The sequence below is a fragment of the Piliocolobus tephrosceles genome, chromosome 4 (genome assembly GCF_002776525.5).
Source record: "Piliocolobus tephrosceles isolate RC106 chromosome 4, ASM277652v3, whole genome shotgun sequence".
NCBI classification, from domain to species: domain Eukaryota; kingdom Metazoa; phylum Chordata; class Mammalia; order Primates; family Cercopithecidae; genus Piliocolobus; species Piliocolobus tephrosceles.
The window spans coordinates 88,563,879-88,591,008 of record NC_045437.1 but is presented as its reverse complement, the minus strand read 5'-3'; positions in this window follow the sequence as shown (position 1 = coordinate 88,591,008).

Below are 27,130 nucleotides of genomic sequence, written 5' to 3'. Positions count from 1 at the left end.
TTATCATTTTTGAAACAGAACTGTTAGAAAACTTCCATACTATTAAATAGATGCATTATATTCTTCAAAATGAGTTACTTAATTTTTGAGATAGAACCGAGTTAAAGTATATGTTTGAATTTTGTACCACCAACACTAATGGGCTCAAAATGTAATTGTGGCACACGAAATAAGTTTTTCACTTATTTTTCAAGCAGTCTTATTTTCTTTTCAGGTAAATAACTTTATACATTAAATATATTCTGTCAGTGAAATCTTCTCAGGAAATATATTCAAGGTAAGGGCCAAATTAACTTTATAAACAAACAAACAAAAACCTCTTAGTTCTCGAAAGTAAGTGCTTTTCCCAAGGAGTGGAATCAGAGAACTTATTGAAGAAAATGGGATTTTAGTTATATCTTAAATTATTTTTTATGGGCAAAGATAGGTGAAGACCAAAACTCATATACACAAAAACTAAAAAACTACAATGCCTATGTGTGCTTTCCTTTTATTGAATTTTAAGATTTATGAGTTGGTATGAGATTGTGGAGAACCTTGGAAGCTAAATTCAGGAGTTTATTAGGCAACAAGGCAACTTTGAAATTTGAGAGGCAAGGAAGGATGAATGACACATGATAAAATATAGATTGGATGCAGAAGTCAGTCAGCAAATGATATAAGTAGAATAAATGAAAATTCTAAAATAATCCTATTATGAATTGTTTGGACACATATTACCTCTTTGGGGATTATGACCCTTTCCTAGCACTAACTTAAACCCAGTAGCCAAGAGCTAGGCACAAAGCACTTCCCTGGAAAGGTATTTCTGACTGATACAATTTGGTTGTGTCCCCACCCAAATCTCATCTTGAATTCCCACATGTTGTGGGAGGAACCTGGTGGGAGGAAATTGTATCATGGGGGCAGGTCTTTCCCATGCTGTTCTCATGATAGTAAGTCTCATGCGATCTGATGGTTATTATAAGGGGGAGTTTTCCTGCACAAGCAGTTTTTGCTTGCTGCCATCTATGTAAGATGCTCCTCTTTGCCTTCCACCATGATTGTGAGACTTCCCCACCCACGTGGAACTGTAAGTCCAATTAAACCTCTTACATAAATTGCCCAGTCTTGGGTATGTCTTTATCAGCAGCGTAAAAACGAATTAATATAGTAAGTTGGTAATATAGTAAGCCCCCCCACAGTGGAGTGGGGACTGCTGAAAAGATACCCAAAAATGTGGAAGCAACTTTGGAACTGGATAACAGGCAGAGGTTGGGACACTTTGCAGGGCTCAGAAGAGGACAGGAAAATGTAGGGAAGCTTGGAACTTCCTAGAGACTTGTTGAATGGCTTTGACCAAAAGCCGGATAGTGATATGGACAATAAAAGTCCAGGCTGAGGTGGTCTCAGATGCAGATAAGGAACCTGTTGGGAACTGGAGCAAAGGTGACTCTTGTTATGGTTTAGCAAACAGACTGGTGGCATTTTGCCCCTGCCCCAGAGATCTGTGGAACTTTGAACTTGAGAGAGATGATTTAGGGTATCTGGTGGAATAAATTTCTTAGCAGCAAAGCATTCAAGAGGTAGCTTGGGTGCTGTTAAAGGCATTCACTTTTATAAGGGAATCAGAGCATAAGAGTTCAGAAAATTTGCAGCCTAACAATGTGATAGAAAAGAAAAACCTATTTTCTGAGGAGAAATTCAAACTGACTGCAGAAGTTTTTATAAGTAACAAGGAGCCAAATGTTATTCCCCAAGACAACGGGGAGAATGTCTCCAGGGCATGTCACAGGTCTTCATGGCAGCCCGTCCCATCACAGTCCCAGGGGTCTAGGAGAAAATGGTTTCCTGGGCTGGGCCCAGAGTTCCTGTGCTGCATGCAGTCTAGAGACTTGGTGCCCTGTGCCCAAGCCACTCCAGCTATGACTAAAAGGGGCCAAGGTACAGCTTGGCCTGTTGCTTCAGAAGATGGGAGCCCCAAGCTCTGGCAGCTTTCACATGGTGTTGAGCCTGTGGGTGCACATAAGTCAAGAACTGAGGTTTGGGAACCTCCCCCTAGATTTCAGAAGATGCATGGAAACATCTGGACGTCCAGAAAAAAGTTTTCTGCAGGGGCAGGGCCCTCATGGAGAACTTCTGCTAGGGAAGTGCAGAAGGGAAATGTGGGGTTGGAGCCAACATACAGAGTCCCTACTGGGGCAGCACCTAGTGGAGCTGTGAGGAGAGGGCCACCATCTTCCAGACTACCGACAGGTCAGTTGTGGACCTGTTGAGAGCTTGTAATATATGCCTGGAAAAACCACAGACACTCAGTGTGATCCTGTTAAAGCAGCCAGGAAGGAGGCTATACCCTGCAAAGCCACAGGGGTGGAGCTGCCCAAGACCATGGGAATCTGCCTCTTGCATCAGCGTGAGACATGGAGTCATCAGAGATCATTTTGGAGATTTAAGATTTGACTGCCTCACTGGATTTTGGACCTGCATGGGGCCTGTTGCCCCTTTAATTTGGCCAATTTCTCCCATTTGGAACAGCTGTGTTTACCTGATGCCTATACCCCCCATTGTATCTAGGAAGTAATGAGGTTTAAAAAAAAAAATTACAGACTCATAGGCAGAAAAGACTTGCCTTGTCTCGATGAGACTTTGGACTATGGACTTTTGAGTTAATGCTGAAATGAGTTAAGACTTTGGGGGACTGTTGGGAAGGCATGACTGGTTTTGAAATGTGAGGACATGAGATTTGGAAGGGGCCATGGGCAGAATTACATGGTTTGGCTATGTCCCCACCCAAATCTCATCTTAAATTCCCATGGGTTGTGGGAGGGACCAGGTGGGAGGTAATTGAATCATAGGGGCAGGTCTTTCCCTTGCTGTTCTCATGATAGTAAGTTTCAAAACATCTGCTGATTATTATAAGGGGCAGTTTTCCTCCACAAACTCTTTTTGCTTGCTGCCATTCATGTAAGATGTGACTTGCTTCTCCTTGCCTTCTGCCATAATTGTGAGGCTTCCCCAGCCATGTGGAACTGTAAGTCCCATTGAACCTCTTTCTTTTGTAAATCGCCCAGTCTTGGGTATGTCTTTATCATCAGTGTGAAAATGGACTAATACAGTGACAAACTCCACCTCCAACCAGGATGGGCTAAAATGGCTCTCCCGACCATCTGTTCATTCTTTGCAAGGTATCATTAAGACATATTTTACTGCCTGCCCTCCCTACCAACCTGAAAGCTTTGTGAAAACTACCACTCTAGTTCCAGCAAAGCTTACACTGATTAGATGTGTAATACTTCTTTTCAGTCAGAGATCTTGTTGTTGGGCAAGGTCTGAGATCTCTAAAGAGTAATCTGGAGTCTGCTTCATGTCCTATGGATGAGGCCATCATACCTCATAGAAGAGATAATAAAGAAAGTACCACACCTTGCTGCTGCTGAAGCACCTGCCAACAGCTCCGATGTGGTGGCACTTTGCCTGGTTTCTTTCCTGGAATTCTTCCTCCCCTAGCATACTTGATTTATATTTTAAAATGAGCCATTCTCTTAATTATTGAGCATTTGTAGAACATCCTGTGCTTACAGAGCACTCTAAAATATCTTATAAATTATTTTCATCTATGTAAAGAAAGATGATATTTGTGATATATCCATTCTTTAGATGGAAAAACTAAGTGAAAATATTACCATACTATCAAACAACTAGCCAGAAAAGGGTTCATTTATTCGTATCTTCTTTTAAGACACAATAATTCTCCAGAAATTATAGCTATGAGTTTTGTTTTGTTGCTCTGTACAGCCTCAGACAGTCTTTCTTTGTCTTTCAACATAAGCAAAAGAGAAATATGCACTTTTTCTGAAATGTGCTAAATAGAAAGTTCAGAATTTCTCCATTCAGTGGCAAGCTTAGCCTTCAACTGCTCATAAATATTGAAGCAATGATAATGTAATACATAGTTTCAGTAAATACTAGTGAGAAATATATACTATAATACTATAGGTGTTCACTTGAATTTTTTCAAAAGTGTTTTCATCCCATTTTATGTTTAATATGATACTTCTTGGCGGGTATTTTATTTATTATATAAAATATACCCACCACAAAACTTTAAACTGCCTTGAAGCCTGAGTTTCACTCATTTGATCAAAAAAATTATTTCTAAGTTTGGGTAATATGTTCTAGGAAAATAAGTCTATAGCTTTTCTACCCTGCTGACAAAAATTACATCAGGATTCCCACAATAAAATTTTTGTTGCTTCATAAAATTAGCTTTCTCAGCATGTTTTATACATAAATCATTGCTATTTAATAAATAGATTTTTTCTAAGTGTTCAAAAATTTAAAACTATATATTATCTGTCAGTGTAAGTACTGTTTATCTTAAGTTTCACATTACTGTTTAATGTGCATTGTACAGATTTGTCCTCAATAAATGATTTGAGTAATGAGATTAACTCTCAACAAAATCAGTTTGCTTTGCAATGTATTTAAAGAAATAAACCAATCATCAAAGAAAAAATAAACAGGCCTGAAAATGTGTCCTTTTGGTGACTACCCAGGGAACACATTTGGAATTGACTATCCCTTCAATTTCTAAGGCATGTTGCTGTTTTCTTAATTCAGTTTTGCGAAAGATGGAATTAGGCTCCACTAAGATTATTCCATACATGAATTCCAGATATATTCAAGACTTCAGTGGGTTTTGCCCACAAACAAGAAAAATTTGAAAATGAAGTTCAACAACTATTGAGATGTCATCAAAACATTTTTTCTCCCAGAAAGCAGAGTCTACTATGCATATTATCCATCATTACTATTACTCTCTGATCCAAATCTGAAGCTTGCATCTTCATATGGATCTTTTTTCCTTTTGGTTATTTGACATAAAAAAATCATACCTACATAATAAAGAATATGGGATTTTTTAAATCCAGAGATTGTTTAGAATTACCTATGCTCACTAAGTTCTAATTCTAGTCAACTCTTCCCTATTCCTGAAGTAGCATATACTGTATTTCAGCTCAAGAACAGAATCCATTGTTTAAGCTTTTACTTCAAGTCATTGAAATTATTTAAAGAATATTGGTAATCATCCAAGTTTTCGCAGAATAATATCAGATGTCTATGGCATATATTTTACCTGTAAAGTATTCTGCTATTAGCTAAACAGCTTTTGGTAATTAAATTGAAATATCTAACTTTATACAAGACTCTTCTTTTTAAAAAGATATTTTTTAATTTTTTTTCATAGGTTATAGGGGAACAGGTGGTGGTTGGTTACATAAGTAAATTATTTAGTGGTGATTTGTGAAATTTTGGTGTACCCACCACCCGAGCAGTATACATTGCATCCAATTTGTAGCCTTTTATCCCTCATATCCTTCCCGCCTTTTCCCCCTGACCCTCAAAGTCCACTGTGTCATTCTCATGCTTCTTCATCTTTATAGCTTAGCTCCCACTTATCAGTGAGAAAATACAATGTTTGCTTTCCATTCCTGAGTTACTTCACTTAGAATAACACTCTCCAATCTCATCCAAGTCACTGTGAATGCCATTAATGCATTCTTTTTATGGCTGAGTAGTATTCCATTACATATATATACCACAGTTTCTTTATCCACTCATTGATTGATGGGCATTTGGATTGGTTCCCAACCAACCACGTTTTTTCAACTGTGGATTGTGCTACTATAAACAGGCATGTGCAAGTATCTTTTTCGTATAATGACTTTTCCTCTGGGTAGATAGCCAGTAGTGGGATAGCAGGATCAAATGGTAGTTCTACTTTTAGCTCTTTAAGGACTTTCCACACTGTTTTCCATAGCGGCTGTACTAGTTTACATTCCCACCAGCAGTGTAGAAGTGTTCCCTGTTCACTGCATCCATGCCAACATCTACTATTTTTGTATTTTTTGATGATGGCTATTCTTGCAGCAGTAAAGTTGGATTGCATTGTGGTTTTTATTTGCATTTTCCTGATCATTAGTGATGGTGAGCATTTCTTTATATGTTTGTTAGCCATTTGTATATCTTCTTTTGAGAATTGTATATTCATGTCCTTAGCACACTTTTTGATGGGGTTGTTTTTTCTTGCTAATTTGTTTGAGTTTATGTAGATTCTGGATATTAGTCCTTTGTCAGATGTATAGATTGGGAAGATTTTCTCCCACTCTGTGGGCTGTCTGTTCATTCTGCTGACTGTAGAATACAGCAAAGTTTATGGATACAAAATTAATGTATGCAAATCAGTAGCTCTTCTGTACACCAACAGTGACCAAGCTGAGAATCAAGTCAACAACCCAACCCATTTTACAATAGCTGGAAAAACAAAACAAAACAAAACAAAAAACCTTATGAATATACCTAACCAAAGAGGTGAAACATCTCTACAAGGAAAACTACAAAACACTGCTACAAGAAATGATAGACAACACAAACAAATGGAAACACATCTCATGTTCATGGATAGGTAAAATCAATATTGTGAAAATGAGCATATTGCCAAAAGCAATCTACAAATTCAATGCGATTCCCATCAAAATACCACCATAATTCTTCACAGAATTAGAAAAAAAAAATCCTAAAATTCATATGCACCCAAAAAAGAGCCCTCATAGCCAATGGAAAACTAAGCAAAAAGAACAAATCTGGTGGCATCACATTACCTTATTTCAAACTATATTATAAGGCCATAGTCACCAAAACAGCATGATACTGGTATAAAATAGGCACACAGACCAATAGAACAGAATAGAGAACCCAGAAACAAACCCAAATATTTATAGCCAACTTATCTTCAACAAAGCAAACAAAAACATAAAGTGGGGAAAGGACACCCTGTTCAACAAATGATCCTGGGATAACTGGCAAGCCACATGTAGCAGAATGAAATTGGATCCTCATCTCTCACCTAACACAAAAATCAATTCAGGATGGAAGAAGGACTTAAATTTAAGACCTGAAACTATAAAAATTCTAGACGATAACATTGGATAAACCCTCCTAGATATTGGCTTGGGCAAAGATTTCATGACCAAGAACCCAAAAGTAAATGCAATAAAAACAAAGATAAATAACTGGGACTTAATTAGAGCTTTTGCGTGGCAAAAGACTCTTCTTGCAGTGGAATAATTCCAAATACTCAAAAATCCTCAAAAAAGCACTTACCATGGGACATTTTTTCCTCATATTAATATAGCTAAATATGTCTCAATGTAACATCCAGTTCTTATTTCTACTACTATCTTTTGAAATAAATCAAATATGTTCCTTCAAATAAATACTGACAGACATATGTCTAAACATTCATTCATTCATAAATTAATTCATTAAGCAAATAAATATTCAACCTCCACCCTGTAGCAAGAACCATATTTGAATAAAACAAAAAATGATCTCTATGCCATCAGAGCTTGCTCTTTAATAAAGCGTTTATCTATTTATTACAGGCAATTTCTTTTTGAACATGGTTTTTAGAATGTTAGCATACTTTCCATACTTAGTTTTGATTAATTTTAGCTTTTCAATGTTCTCTCAGAATAAAATTAAATCTAATCAAATCTAACTTTATTACATTATGCTGTATTATTTATACATATTTATATACATATAATATAGACATATAATATATACAGATATATATAATAGAGACATACTCTAATATATTATTTTACATTGTATAATATACATCCCCACTAAAACATACATACATTCAACACAGAATATCAAATCAGTCCATTTCTTATCTGGATGCTGCTTTTTTTGTTGTTTTCCAGAACAATACTCCTAGAAAAACACATTTGGGTCTTTGATGACCACTAGACATGAAGTCAAAATAAATAATTTTGTCTCCCTGAGTTTACATTTACATCTACAGAATAATTCCTTTATTACTTATGGGGTTGGGAGGACCTGATTAAAATTAAGTATGTAAATCAATAGATAGATAGTGATATGGTATGGTTCTATATCACCACCCAAATCTCATGTTGAATTGTAATACCCAATGTCGAGGGAGGGATCTGGTGGGTGCTGATTGGATCATGGGCGTGAATATCCCCCTTGCTGTTCTCATAATAGTGAGTGAGTACTCATGAGATCTGGTTGTTTGAAAGTGTGTAACACTTCCCCCTTCACTCTCTCTCTCCCACTCTGCCACGTGAAGATGTCCTTGATTCCCCGTTGTCCTTCTGCCCTGATTGTTAAGTTTCCTGAGGCTTCCCAGCCATGCCTCCTGTACAGCCTGTGGAACTGTAAGTCAGTTTAACCTCTTTTCTTTATAAATTTACCCAGTCTCAGGTAGTTCTTTATAGCAATGTGAGAACAGAATAATATAGATAGATAGATAGATAGATAGATAGATAGATAGATAGATACATACATACATACATACATAGATACATACATACATACATACAGTGTAAGCTGTAATTTACTACACAAGTATACCAGTAATATGGTTATTGTTGCTATTATCATTCTTACTTCTTTAGGAGTTCCATATATCCCTGACATTATTTTATTTTATATAATGCAGCTGTTATTTCCAATTTTTAAAACAAGGATTTAATTTAAAAATATTTATTAAGTGTCATATACTGACAAATTTAATTATTATATGTGTGGTCTCCTATGCTTCACTTAACACTCATATCAATTCAGTTAAATAATGACTATTATTTATATGAATACATCTATATTTATATACAATGCTTTATTCTCGTATAAGATTATACAGGATAAGAGTGCATTAGCTATTTTAGAAAACACATCACATTGTTGGCCAAAATGTAACACTATAGCTTTTACTGCTTCTTGTTTTGCTTTATTAATTAATATTAAACACCCACTAGAATGTCAGATGTTGTCCTAACCTGTATTTCTGCAGTTGACTTTTTGAACTCAAGTTCAGTATTTGCTTATATTTCTGTTATACTTACATTTGATTATTTCTAGCCATCATTCATCTTCTTGAAATCTTAATTTTGTCCTCAAATATTTCCATTATCTCTGGTTGTTTGAAAGTGTGTAGCACTTTCCCCTTCACGCTCTCTCTCTCTCTCTCTCCCACTCTGCCATGTGAAGACGTACTTGCTTTCTCTTTGCCCTTCCACCATAATTGTAAGTTTCCTGAGGCCTCCTGGCAATGCTTCGTGTAAAGCCTGCAGAACCGTGAATCAATTAAACCACTTTTCTTCATAAATCACCGAGTCTCAGGTAGTCCTTTATAACAGTGTGAAGATGAACTAATACAGAAGAGTTGTACCAGATGAGTGGGGCATTGCTATAAAGATACCTGAAAATGTGGAAGCAACTTTGGAACAGGGTAACAGGCAGAGGTTTGAACAGTTTGGAGGGCTCAGAAGACAGGGAGATGAGGGAAAGTTTGAAACTTCCTAGGGACTTGTTAAATTGCTGCAACCAAAATGCTGATAGCAATATGGACAATGAAGTCTAGGCTGAGGTGGTCTCAGATGGAGCTGAGGAATTTATTAAGAACTGAAGTAAAGATTACTCCTGCTATGCTTTAGCAAAGAGACTGGTGACAGTGTGTCCCTGCTCTAGAGTTCTGTGGAACTTTGAACTTGAGAGAGACGATTTAGGGTGTCAATTGGAAGAAATTTATAAGCAGCAAAGCATTCAAGATATGGCCTGGCTACTTCTAAAAGTCTGTGTTCATTTGCATAAACAAAGAAATGACCTGAAAATAAAACTTATATTTAAAAAGGAAGTAAAGCACACAAGTTTGGAAAATTTGCAGCCTGATCATTCCGTAGAAAAGAAAAAACCCATTTTCTGGAGAGGAATTCAAGCCTGCAGAAACTTGCATAAGTAGAGCCAAAATATTAATAGCCAAGACAATGAGGAAAATGCCTCCAGGTCATTTCAGATACCTTGTGGTAGCCCCTTCCATCACATGCCTGGAGGCCTAGGAGGGAAAAATGGTTACATGTGCCAGGGCCAGAGCCCTGCTACTCTGTGCAACCTTGGGACATGGCACCCTGTATCCCAGCCATTCCAGTTCCAACCATGGCTAAATGGGGCCAAGGTACATCTCAGGACATTGCTTCAGAGGAAGCAAGCCCCAAGCTTTGGTGGCTTCCATGTGGTGTTGGGCCTGCAGGTATGCAGAAAGCAAGAGTTGAGGTTTTGGAGCTTCCACCTAGATTTCAAAGGATGTATAGAAATGCCTGTATGTCCAGGAATAAGTATGATGCAGGGGTAGAGGCACCATGAAGAACCTCTACTAGTGCAGTGCAGAGGGGAAATGTTGGTGTTGGGGCCCCACACAGAGTTCCCACTGGGACACTGCCTAGTGGAGCTATGAGAAGAGGACAATTGTCTCCAGACCCGAGAGATGGTGGATCAACTGACAGCTTGCATCATCTGCCTGAAAAAGCCACAGGCATTCAAAGGCAGCCCATGAAAGCAGCCACGGGAGCTGTACACTGCAGAGCCACAAGGGCAGAGCTGCCCAAAGCTTTCTGAGGCCACCCCTTGTATCAGTGTGGCCTGGATGTAATACATGAAGTCAAAAGAGATTTAAGACTTAATGAGTGCCCTGCTGGGTTCTGGATTTCTGTAGAGCCTGAGCCCCTTGATTTTGGCCAACTTCTCCCATTTGAAACAGGAGCATTTACCCAACGCCTGTACCCCCATTGCATCTTGGAAGTAACTAACTTTTTATTTTACAGGCTCACAGGCAGAAGGGACTAGCTTTGTCTCAGATGAGACTTTGGACTTGGACTTTTGAGTTAATGCTGGAATCAGGTAAGATTTTGGGGAACTGTTGAGAAGGCAAAACTCTTTTGAAATGTGAGAAAGATACGAAATTTGGGAGGGGCCAGTGATACAGCTTGGCTGTGTGTCCCACAAAAATCTCATGTCAAATTGTAATTCTCAGTGTTTGGGGGGCAACTGGTGGGAAGTGATTGGATCATGGGGGTGAATTTCCCCCTTGCTGTTCTCATAACAGTGAGTTCTCACAAGATCTGGTTATTTGAAAGTGTGTAACACTTCTTTCTCTCTCTCACTCCTGCCACTATGTAAAGATCTGCTTGCTTCCCCTTCACCCTTCTGCCATGATTTTAAGTTTCCTGAGATCTCTGAGTCATGCTTCCTGCACAGCCTGCAGAACTGTGAGTCGATTAAACTTCTTTTCTTCATAAATGACCCAGTCTCAGTTCTTTCTAGCAGTGTGAGAATGGACTGATACATATGTGAAACTGACTTTTTTTTACAAGAAGCCACTCATTAAGATTTTAGAGGAAGGGCTGATACAGAAAACCAGTTTAGACAAGTAATGAAGAAATTTTTAAGAGCACAGACAAAGAAGTTATGATAAACTTTCTATGGTCAGAGGCCTAGGATAGGCTTTTACCTTCAAGTTCAGTGAACTACTTCATCTTTAGTCTCCTATAGAACTCAGTACCCTTGTTATTATGGTATTTGATACCATTTGTATCTGCATGTCTGTACAGAATACATACACACATTAGCATTCAGATACTTAAAGGAGAATATATTTTGATGTAGAAACAATAGCCATCCAAGAGAAAGAACTCTATGCCTTCAAAACAAAGTGATGTGGTAGAAATACTTTTGGCTTTTGGTTAGGTAGAATGGGAGGTAAAACTGCATAATCAATAAAATTTAGAATGACCCAAAGTTCATAGGTGATTCACTTTGGGTTACAGCAGGAAGGGCAATGAAGAGAATCAAAAGCTTTAAAATGAGTAAAGCTAATGAATATGAAAATATATACCTCTATAATATGTGTATATTTTGCACCCTAACCTGCCATAATTCCAGTAAAATTACCCGTGAACACTAGTTCTCTATAAGGATGAAAAAATACTGAACTAAACATTATTTATGAAGGAACATTGCAGAAGAAGAGAAAGAAGAAAATCCCTCACCTTTGGGTCATGGGATTGGTGCAGAGCCTTTCTGTTTGCTTTGTTTCACAACTTCTTCACTCCAGATTCCATTTTTGATTGAGTGGTTATTCACTGAGGCAGCTGTGAGGAAAGGGTGGGAATTTTTCTACTCCCTCCTATGAGAAAATGAGAAGTTAACTTCAGCTTTAATAGTCCCAAAGAAGTCGAGTGTCACTTTCCCCCACACGGTGCTGGTGGGTAGTCTACCACAAATGAACCAGATATTGAACTCAGAGGATAGGCCTTGAAATTTTAGGATGATTTGAGTGTGGGATATTGCTATGGTTTGAATATATTCCCTCTAAAATGTATATGCTGCCAATGTAAATATTAAGAAGTGTGGCCTTCAAGAAGTGATTACTTACAGCATGAGGGCTCCTCTCTCATGAATGCAACTAAAAAGCTTTTAAAAAAGGTTCCACGCAATGTTAGGCCTTTTTGCCCTTTGACCTTCTGCCATGTGAGGACAGAGCCTTCCTTCCTTCCGAAGGACTCAGTGTTCAAGGCACTATCTTGGAACAGAGAGCAGCCTTAACCAGATAACAAAATTGTTGGCACCCTTATCTTGGGCTCCTAACCTCCAGAACTATGAGAAATAAATTTCTGTTTTTAATTGTATGTTCTCACTCATATGTGGGAGGTAAGCTATGAGAATGTAAAGAGATAAGAATGATATATTGGACTTTGGGGACTCTGAGGAAAGGGTGGGGGCAACAAGGGATAAAAGACTACATTGTGTGTACAGTGTACACTGCTTGGGTGATGGGTGCACCATAACCTCAGAAATCACCACTAAAGAACTTACCCATGTAACCAAATACCACCTATTCCCCAAAAACCAATTGAAATAAAAATAAATTTGTTTTTGAACTACCCAGTCTCAGATATTCTATTACAGCAGCACAAGTAAACTGAGATGGGTAAACAGATAAGTATCAGAGTAAGGAGGACGATTACTGAACTCTTATAACCTTGTTAAATATGATAAAATATCCACTATTTGTCAGAATTTATTAGAAAATGATATAATATCTATAAATATATGTATACCTACAATTTTCTGTAGTTTAATAATAAGAATGCTTGAAATCCTATGTGTTGACTTACACATTTTTGAGGCTGTTAGAATACTAATTAATAGAAAGGTATAGTATACCTTTATATCTATTTAAACTCTTAATGTTTGAAAGAATTAAAAACATAGTCCATTATCAAAAGTTCTAAAATTTTAAGATCAAATACACAAATAAAGTCCAGAGAATAATGCCAAACTGTTCTTCAGCTTTCCCCTTCAGTAAATGATACAAAATATGTCACTATGGAAGGACATTGGGAAATTTCTTCTTTCTTGCTCCTTGTTTTTTTCCCTTTCTCTTACTACCCTGCCCTCCTCATTTGAGTCCTTCTCTCTCTTCTCAGCTGCTAATGCAGATTTTCTGTGAGTCTGCTCCTTTCTGTTTTCCACTTCTTACAGATAAAATGAGGCACTAGTCTTCACGTCCAGCCTGCTGAAGCGAGAGATAAAGGAAACCACTTTTCAAACACATCCTCCTGATGACACGTTTTGGAGACAAACCTTTCCACTGTCACATTGAACCACTTCTTATACTCTTGTTGCATATGCTGTTTTACTGATAAAGAACAACTTTCTTTTCTCCTGATTCCTAAGGTTGCCAAGTTGGCTTTTAGCATAACTCTGGAACTTTATTCTGATTACAGTGTTTCTGTTTATTTCCTCATTCTTTTCAAACATCAATTTTTATTATTTCAGGAATCAAGAAAGAAAGTTGAACTCATTTCTCCACAAATATAACACTTGCCCCAAACTAATGACCATGATTTCTTTGTCTATATGATACATGAATGCTTGATTCCATTCTTCATCACATTCTTCAGTGCAATGCCAAGAAAATACTTTAGAGACAGAAACAAAAGGACAGCATAAGTTAGAATTATACCTCAAAATGGACAGTTAACTGATAAATTTTGTTAACAAATCCAAGGCCAAGTCTGTCCAAAATAGCTCATTTCCTCTCTTCAGGAAATCAATGATAATTTCCCAGTGATAATTAGGTGAGCTAAATAGAGGTATTTTTTTCTCTGTCACAGTAGCCCATGGCCATTTGATGCCCTCATTTGATGGTCTGCTCAATCTTAAACCACACCTAACTCTTAAGAATAAAATCCAATTGTAGGGAAAGAAAGTCCACCAGCCTAAACACTTTTAGGTTGATGAATAAATGAATTATCATTCATTTTTTTTTCTATTTTTTTTTTTTTGAGATGGAGTCTCGCTGTGTCACCCAGGCTGGAGTGCAGTGGCTGGTTCTCAGCTCACTGCAAGCTCTGCCTCCTGGGTTTACCCCATTCTCCTGCCTCAGCCTCCCGAGTAGCTGGGACTACAGGTGCCCACCACCTCGTCCAGCTAGTTTTTTGTATTTTTTAGTAGAGACGGGGTTTCACCGTGTTAGCCAGGATGGTCTCGATCTCCTGACCTCGTGATCCGCCCGTCTTGGCCTCTCAACGTGCTGGGATTACAGGCTTGAGCCACCATTTTTTAATAAAAGCATTTTCATATATGTTTTTATCTTCTTGCCCTCAGAGTATGTATTCAAGAAAGAGTGTGTACATTTTTTATTGCAGTATAACAATTTACTACAAACTTAGCAACTTAAAACAGTCATTTATTTTCCCACCATTTCTGCAGGTCAGAAGTCTGAACTCTGCTTAGCAGGCTGCTCTGTTCAGGATCTGACAAGGCAGTCAGTACTCAAGGTGTGAGCCAGAGCCGTGTCCCACCTGAGGCTCCAGATTCTCCTGCAGGCTGATGTGGTTACCGGAATATTCTTTCTTGACAGCTGTATAACTCAGTGTGGCTTGCTTCCTCAAAGCCAATAGCAGAGAGCATTTCTTATTCCTGGACCCTTTTTCAAAGATTTCACCTGATTAGGTCAGGCTCACCCAGGAAAACCTCCCTTCTGATTGGCTCAAAGGCAGCTGACTAGAGGAATCAAAATCACATCTGAAGAAAAGTCAATTTTTGCCCACATAATGTCATTTACTCACAAGACAGACATCCTCATATTCACAGGTTTGATCCACCCTGAAAGAGAAGGGATTAAACAAAGCTTGTTCTTTAGGGACAGGAATCTTACGGGACATCCTAGAATTCTGCCTACCATATGGAGAAAAGTTAAATCATTTTAATAGTTCAGCAGCAGAATTTTAGAGCAATCATTTGGCATTCAAGTGTGTCATATTTCCTAACTGTGAAACTGTTAAGAATGAATTTTAATTTTACATAGATTTATTTCATTCTTCAATTTTAGCATAAGCTCTCTCTTTTCCCTCTCTCCTCCATCACTCTCACCCCTCTTACCCAAATCCTTAGTATCACTTATTTTTTCTTGCTGTGATCTTGAGCTGCTGAGACAATCTCCTGAGAGGGCAGGAACACTGGTGTTTTCAGGATCTGGCACCATGCCTCTACCCTCATTCATGCATGCAGTTGTGCATATTAAAGAACTAAATCTTTCTAGTGACTACTCTGTGTCAGAATTACCTCCACTTAAATGAAATTATAACATTAACTTGGGATTCCTGAAGAAACAAAAAAAAGCCTCACTCCACTTAGATTTGTTCTCCCCAGGAGCCTGTAAATATGATTTGGTACGTTTCCTTTTCTTCTTCTTTTAAGAGATGTCCTTTTCAGAACTGAATAAAATAAAATTGTGAATGCTGACATTTGAGGGTATATTGCCCAAGTCTTTTCCATTCCAGTTTATTTTACACATCACCTTTAAATTATTGCTTCCAAATTATAACCCAGATTGCCTCTGACCAAAAGCATCCAATAATTCCCCTAGTTAATTCAGCTCCTGACTTCTGTGACATCTACATCGACAAAGTGAATTCCTGAGGATTGAGAAATTGTTGCCTTAGTTGTTTTTATATTCATAGATTTTAGCACAACACATGCAGTAAATTGCTTCATACATATTTGCTGAATAGAATTAAATGAGACTGCCCTTTGACCTAGCATTCAACACTCTCCCATACACAAGCATCCCCATGTTTTTCCAAAACTTTTCAATTCCTGTTCTTCTTCACTTCCTCAGTGCCTCTGTCAAGCAGGGCTTTTGCTGTGCTCTTCATTCCTCTACATTTGACTTATTTCATCCTGAAAAAACACCATCCTAGTATAATGCCACTTGATCTGTGGACTCTTTGCTGAATCAACTCACTCCCCACTTCACCAGTCGGGAATAATATTCCCCACCTTTCAACATTCATATGATATTTTTCTGTAACTCAGTTATGAACCTTTAATGTTCTACCAAACATTGCAGTTATTTATGTCGACATTTTAGTCCTACTACTAGACTTTATATTTCTTGGAGGTGATATTTTATCTCTCACAGTGTTTGACACACAGAGTAGACACTAAGTAAATAAATACTTCTTTAAAGAATCAAAAAAGTCTTTGTAAGCTATGGACTATTATTTCTCTCTTCTTAGTACCAAAATCCTTTGCAAAAGATTAATATTTGGTGACCAATGATGTTTTGACTTTCATCACTGTAATTTTGATTTTCATTTATACTTCACTAATTTCTATTTCATTTTTCCATCCTCATAACCATATATGTTACAACTGAATTAATGAAACCTTGTAAACTCTTTTCTCAGTAAATGTTTTAATTCTAAACAGAAATTGTAATGTATAACACTTAGGTAATTAGAAATTCCCTTGGCATATAGTATTATAGTAATAAAGGCATTGAAATAGGGTTATTCTCTTTTTAAACTTTATTTGAATGATATTTCATGAGAATACATCTAGAATATGTGACATATAACACCCAAATGGAAAGTCACATCATAACATTTTATTTTAAAATACTTCATTCTTAAAATGTTTTTCTCTAATAATGTATAATTTAAATTGTAGATCATTTATAGAATAATTTATAGAATATTAGTGTCTAATAGAAGCTCTTGTTTAGTCCACTGGTGACTACTTTCCTCATTTCGACCTTCCTATGCTAGATATTTAAATTTTGTTTGCTTTCTTTAGAGGGAACACTTAAACATTTAGCTTATCTAAGGTGCAATGACCTGAATAATGGAAGCAGAGAAAACTGCTAATTTATAAATTTTAAATGGATAAACCTTGTAAATGGATTATGGAAATTTAAACATAACAAATCAGCTGTAATCATGTAGTTAATGAACTTCCACAATTTAACTGTGAACTTTTCAAATGTTGGGTTATGTTTATATTCAGTGTCAAGTACATACAAGCCAAGGGTACATAAGAAACCATTTAAAGACCTTCATAATTTTTGGAGGCTTCTAAGATTTCCTCTGAATTTATAAAATTTTCTGTGTACAAGTCTAGTAATCAAACTTGTCTTAATCTATTTCATTTAAATTTTTATTAAGAACCTGACTGCCTACTGCAGAATAAGCTCTTTAAAGGCAGAGATTTGTGCCTTGATATTCATTTCTCTTTCTACTGTTAGGAGTTACACACAGGGTAGTCAATAAGCGTCCAGTGAATCAAACTGTGTAGTGCCTTGAACCAAACTACTATTTTTCAATATGATTACTACAGAGAACATATGGAGCATGAACTCTGCCCTAAAAATTCTCATCATCTCTCTCATCATTACCTGTTAAAGCATTTTATCATAGTTTGAATCCTTTAAGTTAGAGGTTGGCTGAGGCCTGGAATGAAGAATGAAAATGTGACAAATGGCCACTTATTGGTCATTAACTATCATGATTAGAGCAGCCTGCTTCTCAGAGTGAGGGTCAGCATTAAGAAATGAAACCATCCTTTAGAATATCCTCTTGATAGGAATGAAGCTGTTCATTATCTGATCATTAGGGTCCATGCCAAATAAAACACATTCCTCATACAACCCAAGTCCTAATTGTTCATTTAGTCATTGGCTTAAATGGGAAGCAATGAAAAAAGCCAGTAACTAAGCAACTGTACAATCTTAAGATCTCCATCTAAAAGCCTGGTGATATTTAAAACTAACAATATAGTTCAGGATAAATAACTATAGAGTCTAATTTTGAGAGATTATAAGTGACACCCAGTGACACATGCAAACTACAAGTTATTGGTTAAGCTAAAAATTGTAGTAATTTTTAGCATGCTATCTTACTCATTACTGAAATAATACATATCAAAGAAGTAGCTTAAAATACTTGAAAAGACAGTCTATCAACAAAATTATACTGGCATAAACTAAAGAATTGTCATACATAAGAATGATGAATACGGAAAGAAGAAAAACAGCAAAGGAAGTTGAAGAAATCTAGAAATAACATAAAAATGGGCAAAAACAGTGACAACAGTGACAAATATCTTGATATTATCAACAAGATATGACAAGACTCCTTATTAGGCATTTGAGAATTCTGAGTTCTCATTAAATTTTTACGTTACTTTGTGACCTTGGAAATATCAGTTAAGTCACATGGGCCTCAATTTTCTCAATAATAAGAAGTGACTATTGCTTCCCCCGTTACCTTATTAAGTGATTGACAGAAATTAAGAAGCTGCTTTAGAACTGTAGAACTGTTATTAGAAACAGAAAGTCCAGGAGGAGATATGGTAACTTCATTCCTACCCTTGGCTCATTTCCTTGCACTAATGTCAGGAGGATAAGACATATCTGTTAGACGGATTTGTATTTTAAAAAGAAAAAAATCTTCACATGTTCTTTGGTTCCTTGGCTTTGCTTGTTTAGGTCGTGTGCTTTAGAGGCTGAACTATTTGTTCTCAAAAGTAACCTTAGTTTCAAAGTTACCCTTTTAAAATTTCCTTTTCCTCTTCTTTCTGTTTAGCTGTCCTCCTCCTCCTTGAAGGTTATCTGTTGATCTCCAGAGTCAGAAGGATCCAGATGGGGCCCAGTAGTTTAAAAATAAAAGGAAGTCAAAGGCTTAAGGTTTCATTAAGAGTTTCCAATAATGATGAAAGAGGGCCTTCGTTTCTTTTAAATTATTGTCTAGTCCTGTTCACAAAGGTAGAAATGAGGTCATAAATTCAAAAATAAACCACATCCAAAAATAAGGAATGCATATTTTGTTTTTAGAACTTTCCAAAACCTGAGAGCAGAAGAAGAACAGAAAGGTAATGGAATCCTAGTGGTCAAGACGTTGCTATTTAGTCTCAAGATATGTGAGTTACTGACTCATTCCAGGGGTCCACAGAGTGTTTAACAAGCCTGGATCAATGAGGAGTGTTGAATAAGTGCATAAATCAGGGTACTGGAACCAGATCATGCAAGCCAGAATTAGAGGGAAGAGAAGGGAGAAGGAAAATCAAGGAGGTGGTTAAATTGAAAGATGTTTTAGAGCTAGTTGTCAAGAAATATATCACTGAGCAGTTTAAAGCATGGGCAGGAATCAAAAATTGACAGAAAGGCAAAAATAAGGATCCAAAATATTAAACAGAGAGTAAAAAGAGCTGCTCAAAGTCTATGACAAATAAAAGAACAGATGCTCCTCATTTAAAGAATTTTAAAAACAGGGAAGATAATAGTTAAGAGGTTCCTAGAAGAACCCAGGGCCAACCTCATAGGCCTTGACCTGTGCAATCACAAATGACCCCTAACGTAGAAAGACTCCATGCTTAAATTAATCCTCTCCTGTTACCATCTTGAAATTCTTAATTTTTTTTTTTTTTTTTTGAGACCTAGTCTCGCTCTGTTGCCCAGGCTGGAGTGCAGTGGTGTGATCTTGGCTCACTGCAAGCTCTGCCTCCGGGATTCACGCCATTCTCCTGCCTCAACATTCTGAGTAGCTGGGACTACAGGCGCCCACCACCACACCCGGCTAATTTTTTGTATTTTTAGTAGAGATGGGGTTTCAACGGTGTTAGCCAGGATGGTCTCGATCTCCTGACCTCGTGATCCGCCCACCTCGGCCTCCCAAAGGGCTGGGATTACAGGCGTGAGCCACCGCCCCAGGCTGAAATTCTTAATTTTTTAATAGATACTATTTTTGCTTTTCAGTGGGCCCACAAATTATGCAGCCGACTCTTCAAGGAGTCTTTGTTTGGAGGTATTCTTCCGCCACACATGTAAAACCCCTAAAAAGCTTAGAGCTTCTTTCTGTCTGTTACAATAACAATTTGACACATGCTTACAGAAGTGAGTAAATTCTCTTAATGGGGTGCAGATACAGAATTTGGCAACAAAAATGGGCAACAGAAAATGGAGAAATAATATCAAGAAGAAAATTGTTTAAAACGTATCTTGATATTTTTCAAAGCAATTTCCTCCTATAAACTGTCAGGGCACTACTTTTTTTTTTTAATTTTTAATTTTTGTGGGTACATAGTAGATGTATATATTTACAGGGTACATGAGATATTTTGATACAGACATGAAATGTGTAGTGATTACATCAAGGAAATGGAACATCTATCCCTCAAGCATTTATCCTTTGTGTTACAAGCAATCCAGTTACAATCTTTAGTTATTTTAAAATGTAAGATTAAATTGCTTTGACTATAGTCCCTCTGTTGTGCTATGAAATACTAGGTATTATTCATTCTTTCAACTATTTTTTTTTTAATCCATCCCCACCAGTCCCTGCCCCCCATCCCCTTCACAGCCTCTGGTAACCATCCTTCTACTGTCTATATCAATGCACTTCTTTTCACAAATATCCCAGGATACAATCAATAGGTTAAGAGCATTTTTCAAATATTCTTTTTTCCTAATTAAAACAAAAAACTTCCCATACACAATAATTATGCCACATTTGCATTGATTAAACATTTTTAAACAGTTCTTGTTTTGTCAATAAAACAATTAATTTGAAGGATATGAAGAGGTGCAGTTTTTGTTATGACATAAACTACTTGTCAGGGAAGGGAATTTTATGCATTTATTTTTACTCTTCTTTTTACCATTTATGCCAATTGTAAAAAACTAATCGATCGTGAAAATAATTACATCTTCATTTTAAGATGCCAGACTAAAGCAGATGATTTAAAGAAAAGTTTGTTGTATTGTTCAGAGATACAGCATAAAATACTGTTTTTTATAGTGTCAGTAAAGATTTTTTTTCTAGCTAACTGCATTTCTCCATTAATCAGCAATTTTGCCTCTGATGGCATGAAAAGAGTTATTTTCTACCACAGTAAGACTTCAGAGAGTCAAAACGCTCATCTCTTTTTAAATGAATGTTCCCCAGTATTTATTTCCATCCAGACTAGTTTATTTCAGGAAGCCATCTAATGGCATGGTTTAAATAACCTACCAAAATTATAGCTAGGACTTAAAAACACCAATCCTTTCGGCCAGCCAAAATTCCAGTGTGGTTCCTCAGAAGTTGAATGACTTTTGTTGGGCTATTCTGCAAACCTCAAGAAGCAGATCTAATGTGAAGCTGACTGGTGTTGCTGCCATGCATTTAGTAGAGCATGACCTTCACTCAAGGATGCAGCAAAAGCTGCGATAATGAAACATGTATGGAAACAGTCCTATTGACTTGCAGTAGATTTTTTGGACATTATCTAAGCTTTGGGGGAGTAAAGGATCAAACACTAATTGAAATTTTAAAAAGTGCTGCTTTTACAAGAAGAATAGCAAACAAGGTTATTTCCTGATTTGTTTAAATTTTTTAAATCTAGGGTAAAGAAAAAGAGACCAGACACATTTACCCAGATCATAGGAATAAAAGAAGAATGGTTACAAAAAGAAATGTTAACTTGAATCTTTCCTGAATATTCTTAAAAATATGTTACCTTTAAGACAATATAGTGTCTGTCTCTCTCTATATGTACTAATATGTTATATATTTATATACATAATATATATTTATATACAAATAACTTTATATAATATATAATTTATTTTTATATATATTTATATATAATTTTTTTTTGCTAATAGGAGCCAGTGGGATCCAAAGAAAGAAATAGACAGTGCACTTGATGTGTTGAAGTTTCCTAAATAACATTTTGTTAATTTGGGATTTATGTCATAATCCCCAAGTTTTGTCCTTAAAACAGAGATTTTATTAAAGTCTTACAGCAAAATTATAATTCTCAGAAAAGCTTACATGCCATCTCTGTCCATCTCATGACAATATGACAACATATAAATACATGCTTGCCTATGAAATACGGAAGTGTTCACTATATGTTCTGAATGGGGCAGAAAGAAACAGGAGAGTTCTTACACCTGCAGAAGAAAGTCAGGGAAAGATCCAGACAGGCCATGGCTGGTACTATCTGCTCACTGAGAAACAAAAACATAGAAAAAGAGGTACAACTTGAAGGTGTCTTTTAGTGTTTCACCATTATAATGTTTCTTTTCATAATGTGTTAATAACTATAAGCCAAACATCTCCACTTGGGGAGAAAAAATGGTTGAACAAATGCTACTTTTGGAGAGTATGCCTCAGGAAATAAACTGCTCTTCCAATTTCTCTAATGTCTGTATCTCTGCCTCAGTCTTTGAAGGTCCATAGTGTGGTTGGAATAACAAACATACATCACAATAACATTCCCAAACAACATTAATCCAAGGCTTGATATTACAGCAGAAACTCATTCCAAAGGATGAGCTAATTCAGAAAGTATTTAATCAAGGAGGTCAGTCTTGATTGAGGCTTTGAAACAAACAAGGTTTACCGCATCAACAAGAATGTTGACAAAGAAAAAGTAAAGACTTTATTAATGATGGCAAGTTGACTTGAAATGGTGTGAAAGTTAGGTTTAAAGATACAAGATTTTCTTGACACCCCTGTTAATTAGGTTAATTTTCCATAATGTGTGATATTCATTCATAACCAATAGTTATTGATTCTCTACATTCTAGTCAAAGTATGATCATAGTAAAAATATATATTCTCCACTCTCAAGGATTTGTAATTTAGATACTAGGGCAATTTTGTATGTAACGCTGGATTTTTTTGTGAACATAATATATGCATTGAAATAAAGCCAATATTATTTACTACATAATCTGTCTTGGAAATAATATTTGCTTTTTTGAAATATTTTGAAATAATTTTAACTGAAGTAAGTAAACAAGCATCTATGTTATTAGATATAAACATCCAGAAGGATGAAATTGAGAAGTCACAAAGACAATTTCACTGGGAAGAGTTAGGCTGGAACTGAAGAGACATTTCAAACAATTCCAGCATGACCAGGTCACATGTGTCAAGGAGATTCAGCTTAGTGCTTTTGCCATCATAACAGGTTTTTGAGTTATTCAGATGTCTATGTAGATCAATGCTAACCAAGTGTTGTATCAAATATACCTCTTATGTTTATATATGCATGAATTAAATTCTGAGGGTTATTATCAATAAATTGGCTAGCAAAAAATAAAAATGTCCACCGCAAAATTATTAAAGAATTGTATGCACATAAACTAGAAAAAATAGATAAATGGAATTTATCCTGAAATGGATAAATTCCAGGACACATACACCCTCTCAAGATTGAACCAGGAAGAAATTGAATCCCTGAATAGACCAATAACAAGTTCTGAAATTGAGCCAGTAATAAGTAGCCTACCTACCAAAAAAAGCCCAGGATCAGACAGATTCACAGTTCATTTCTACCAGAGGAACAAAGAAGAGCTTGTCCCATTTCTACTGAAACTATTTCAAAACACTGCAAAGGAGGGACGCCTGCTTAACTTATTCTGTGAGGCCAACATCATCCCAATATCAAAACCTAGCAGAGATACAACAACCACCAAAAAAACTTCAGGCCAATATATTTGATGAACATTGATGCAAAAATCCTCAATACAATACTGGCAAATTGAATCCAGCAGCACATCAAAAAGCTTTTCCACCACAATCAAGTTAGCTTCATCTCCCAGATGCAAGGTTGGTTCAAGATATGCAAATCAATAAACATAATTCATCACATAAACAGAACTAGAGACAAAAACCACACGATTATTTCAAAAGATGTAGAAGAGTCCTCTGACAAAATTCAACATCTCTTCATGTTAAAAACTCTCAATAAACTAGGTATTGAAGGAACATACTTCAAAATAATAAAAGCCATGTATTAAAAACCCACAGCCAATATCATACTGAATGGGCAAAAGCTGGAAGCATTTCCCTCGAAAAGCAGCACAAGACAAGGATGCCCTCTCTCACCACTCCTATTCAACACAGTATTGAAATTTCTGGCCAAGGCAATCAGTCAAGAGGAAAAAATAAAGGGTATTCAAATAGGAAGAGATGAAGTCAAATTATCTTTGTTTGCAGATGACATGTTCCTATATCTAGAAAACCCCATCATCTCAGCCCAAGAGCATCTTAAGCTGATAAGCAATTTCAGCAGTCTCAAAATACAAAATCAATATGCAAAAATTGCTAGCATTCCTATATGCCAACAACAGGCAAGCAAAGAGCCAAATCATGAATGAACTCCATTCACAAATGCTACAAAAAGAATGAAATACCTAGAAATATAGCTAACAAAGGAAGCAAAGGACCTCTTCAAGGAGAACTACAAACCACAGTTCAAGGACATCAGAGATGACATAAGCAAATAAAAAAATCATTCAATACTCATTTATAGGAATAATCAACATTGTGAAAATGATGATACTACCCAAAGTAATTTATAGATTCAATGCTATTTCCATTAAACTACCATTAACATTCTTCACAGAATTAGGTAAAAACTATTTTAAAATTTGTCTGGAACCAAACAAGAGCCCAAACAGCCCAGACAATGCTAAGCAAAAAGAACAAAGCTGGAGGCATCACACTACCCAACTTCAAACTATATTACAAGGCTACAGTAACCAAAACAGCATGATACTGGTACAAGAACAGACACATAGACCAATGGAACAGAACAGAGAACTCAGAGGTAAGTAAGATTGACCCCTACCATCAGAGTGAAAAGATAACCTACAGAATGGGAGAAAGTTTTTGCAATCTATCCATCTGACAAAGGTCTAATAACCAGAATCTACAAGGAACTTAAACAAATTTACAAGAAAAAGCAAACAGCCCCATTAAAAAGTGGGCAAAGGACATGAACAGACACTTCTCAAAAGAAGACATACTTGAGGCCAACAAACATGAAAAAAAGCTCAACACGGCTGATTATTAGAGAAATGCAAATCAAAACCACAATGAGATACCATTTCACTTCAGTCAGAATGGCAGTTATTAAGTAAAAAAAAAAAAAAAAAAAAGAAAGAAAGAAAAGAAAACAGATGCTGATGAGGTTGTGCAGAAAAAGGAACTCTTTCACACGGTTGGAGTGTAAATTAGTTCAACCATTGTGGAAGACAGTGTAGCAATTCCTCAGAGATCTAGAGGCGGAAATACCATTTGACCCAGCAATGCCATTACTGGGTATATACCCAAAGGAATATAAATTATTGTATTATAAAGATAAATGCATTCATATGTTCATTGTGGCACTATTCACAATAGCAAAGACATGGAATCAACCTAAATGCCTATCAGTGGTAAACTAGATAAAGAAAACATGGTACGTATACACCATGGAATACTATGCAGCCACAAAAAAGGAACAAGATCATGTCCTTTGCAGGGACATAGATGGAGTTGGAAGCCATTATCCTCAGCAAACTAACATGGGAACAGAAAACCAAACACTGCATATTCTCACTTTTAAGTGGGAGTTGAATGATGAGAACACATAGACACATAGTAGGGTACAACATATACCGGGGCCTGTAAGTCAGGGATTGGGGAAAGAGAGAGCATCAGGAAGAATAGCTAATGAAAGCTAGGCTTAATACATAGGTGATGGGACAGTCTTTGCAGCAAACCACCATGGCACACATTTATCTATGTAACAAACCTGTGCATCCTGCACATGTACCTGTGAACTTAAAATAAAACTTGAAGAAAAAAATTAAGCTGACCAAAAAAAAAAAAAAAACAAAAAGAAATTGATTGTAATTAGCTTGGTCTTCTTTCCCAAGATTCTTTCTCTACAAATGGTTCCTATAAATGAATGGTATTATTGAGCCTTTAATCTTCCCTTCTGCCTTGTTATAAAATGATCTAAAAATTTGGCATAAACTTTGTAATACTCTTGTATTTAAAAATTACTTTTGGCATCAAGATTTTGCATTGAGGCCTCAGAATATTCTATTTATTATATCCCATCCACAGATTTGACTGTATTTTTAAAATTTAATTATAAAAGAAACAATGTTGATTATAGAAATTTTATAAAATGCAGATCAATAAGCTGTGGAAGAGACAGAACTTCCAGTATGTACACAGATATTTGTCATAGTCTTTTAGGGTACTCAAAATTATTATAAAATGAATATTCAACAGTATATAAAGTACATATCTTTATACACTATGCCAATGCATATCTCCAACACTTTCTTTGAAAGTAGAACACTTTAATAAATTGGCTATTTTAAAAGTGGAGATCTATTACTCTCCACATGAATTTTATAAATATTTATTTCCACAAGCAATATATAGCATTGTCAGCCTCACTACTTTCACAATAAATGTCATAATTTCAATATTTTTCCACAAGGCAGACAAAAGTGGTATTTACTGCTGTTTAATTTGTATTTATTTCATGAATATGAAGAATACGACTTTTATCTAGTTAGTAATTCAACAGTTAACTCTACTGGCCACAAAGAATGGGCTGATTAGAAAATATGATTACTTATGCAAAAAATGTTTTAAGAAAGCAAACTTCTGTGGGTATAAGGAAGCATGTGGGAACTTTGGAGTGGTGAATAATATTCTGTACCTTGATTGTGGTGGTAATTATACAGAATCCGCTGGAATTTGTTGAACAATGTTGTTTCAATGGGTGAATTTTATCATACATAAATTATAAATCAATAAACTTGGCCTTTTTAAAAAAGATCAAGGCTATGCATATATATATATATATAGTAATTCTTTTTATTTTATTTTACTTTTATTTTATTTTTTATTATTATTATACTTTAAGTTCTAGGGTACATGTGCATAACATGCAGGTTTGTTACATATGTATACTTGTGCTATGTTGGTGTACTGCACCCATCAACTCGTCAGCACCCATCAACTCGTCATTTACATCAGGTATAACCCCCAATGCAATCCCTTTCCCCTCCCCCCTCCCCATAATAGGCCCCCGTGTGTGATGTTCCCCTTCCCGTGTCCAAGTGATCTCATTGTTCAGTTCCCACCTATGAGTG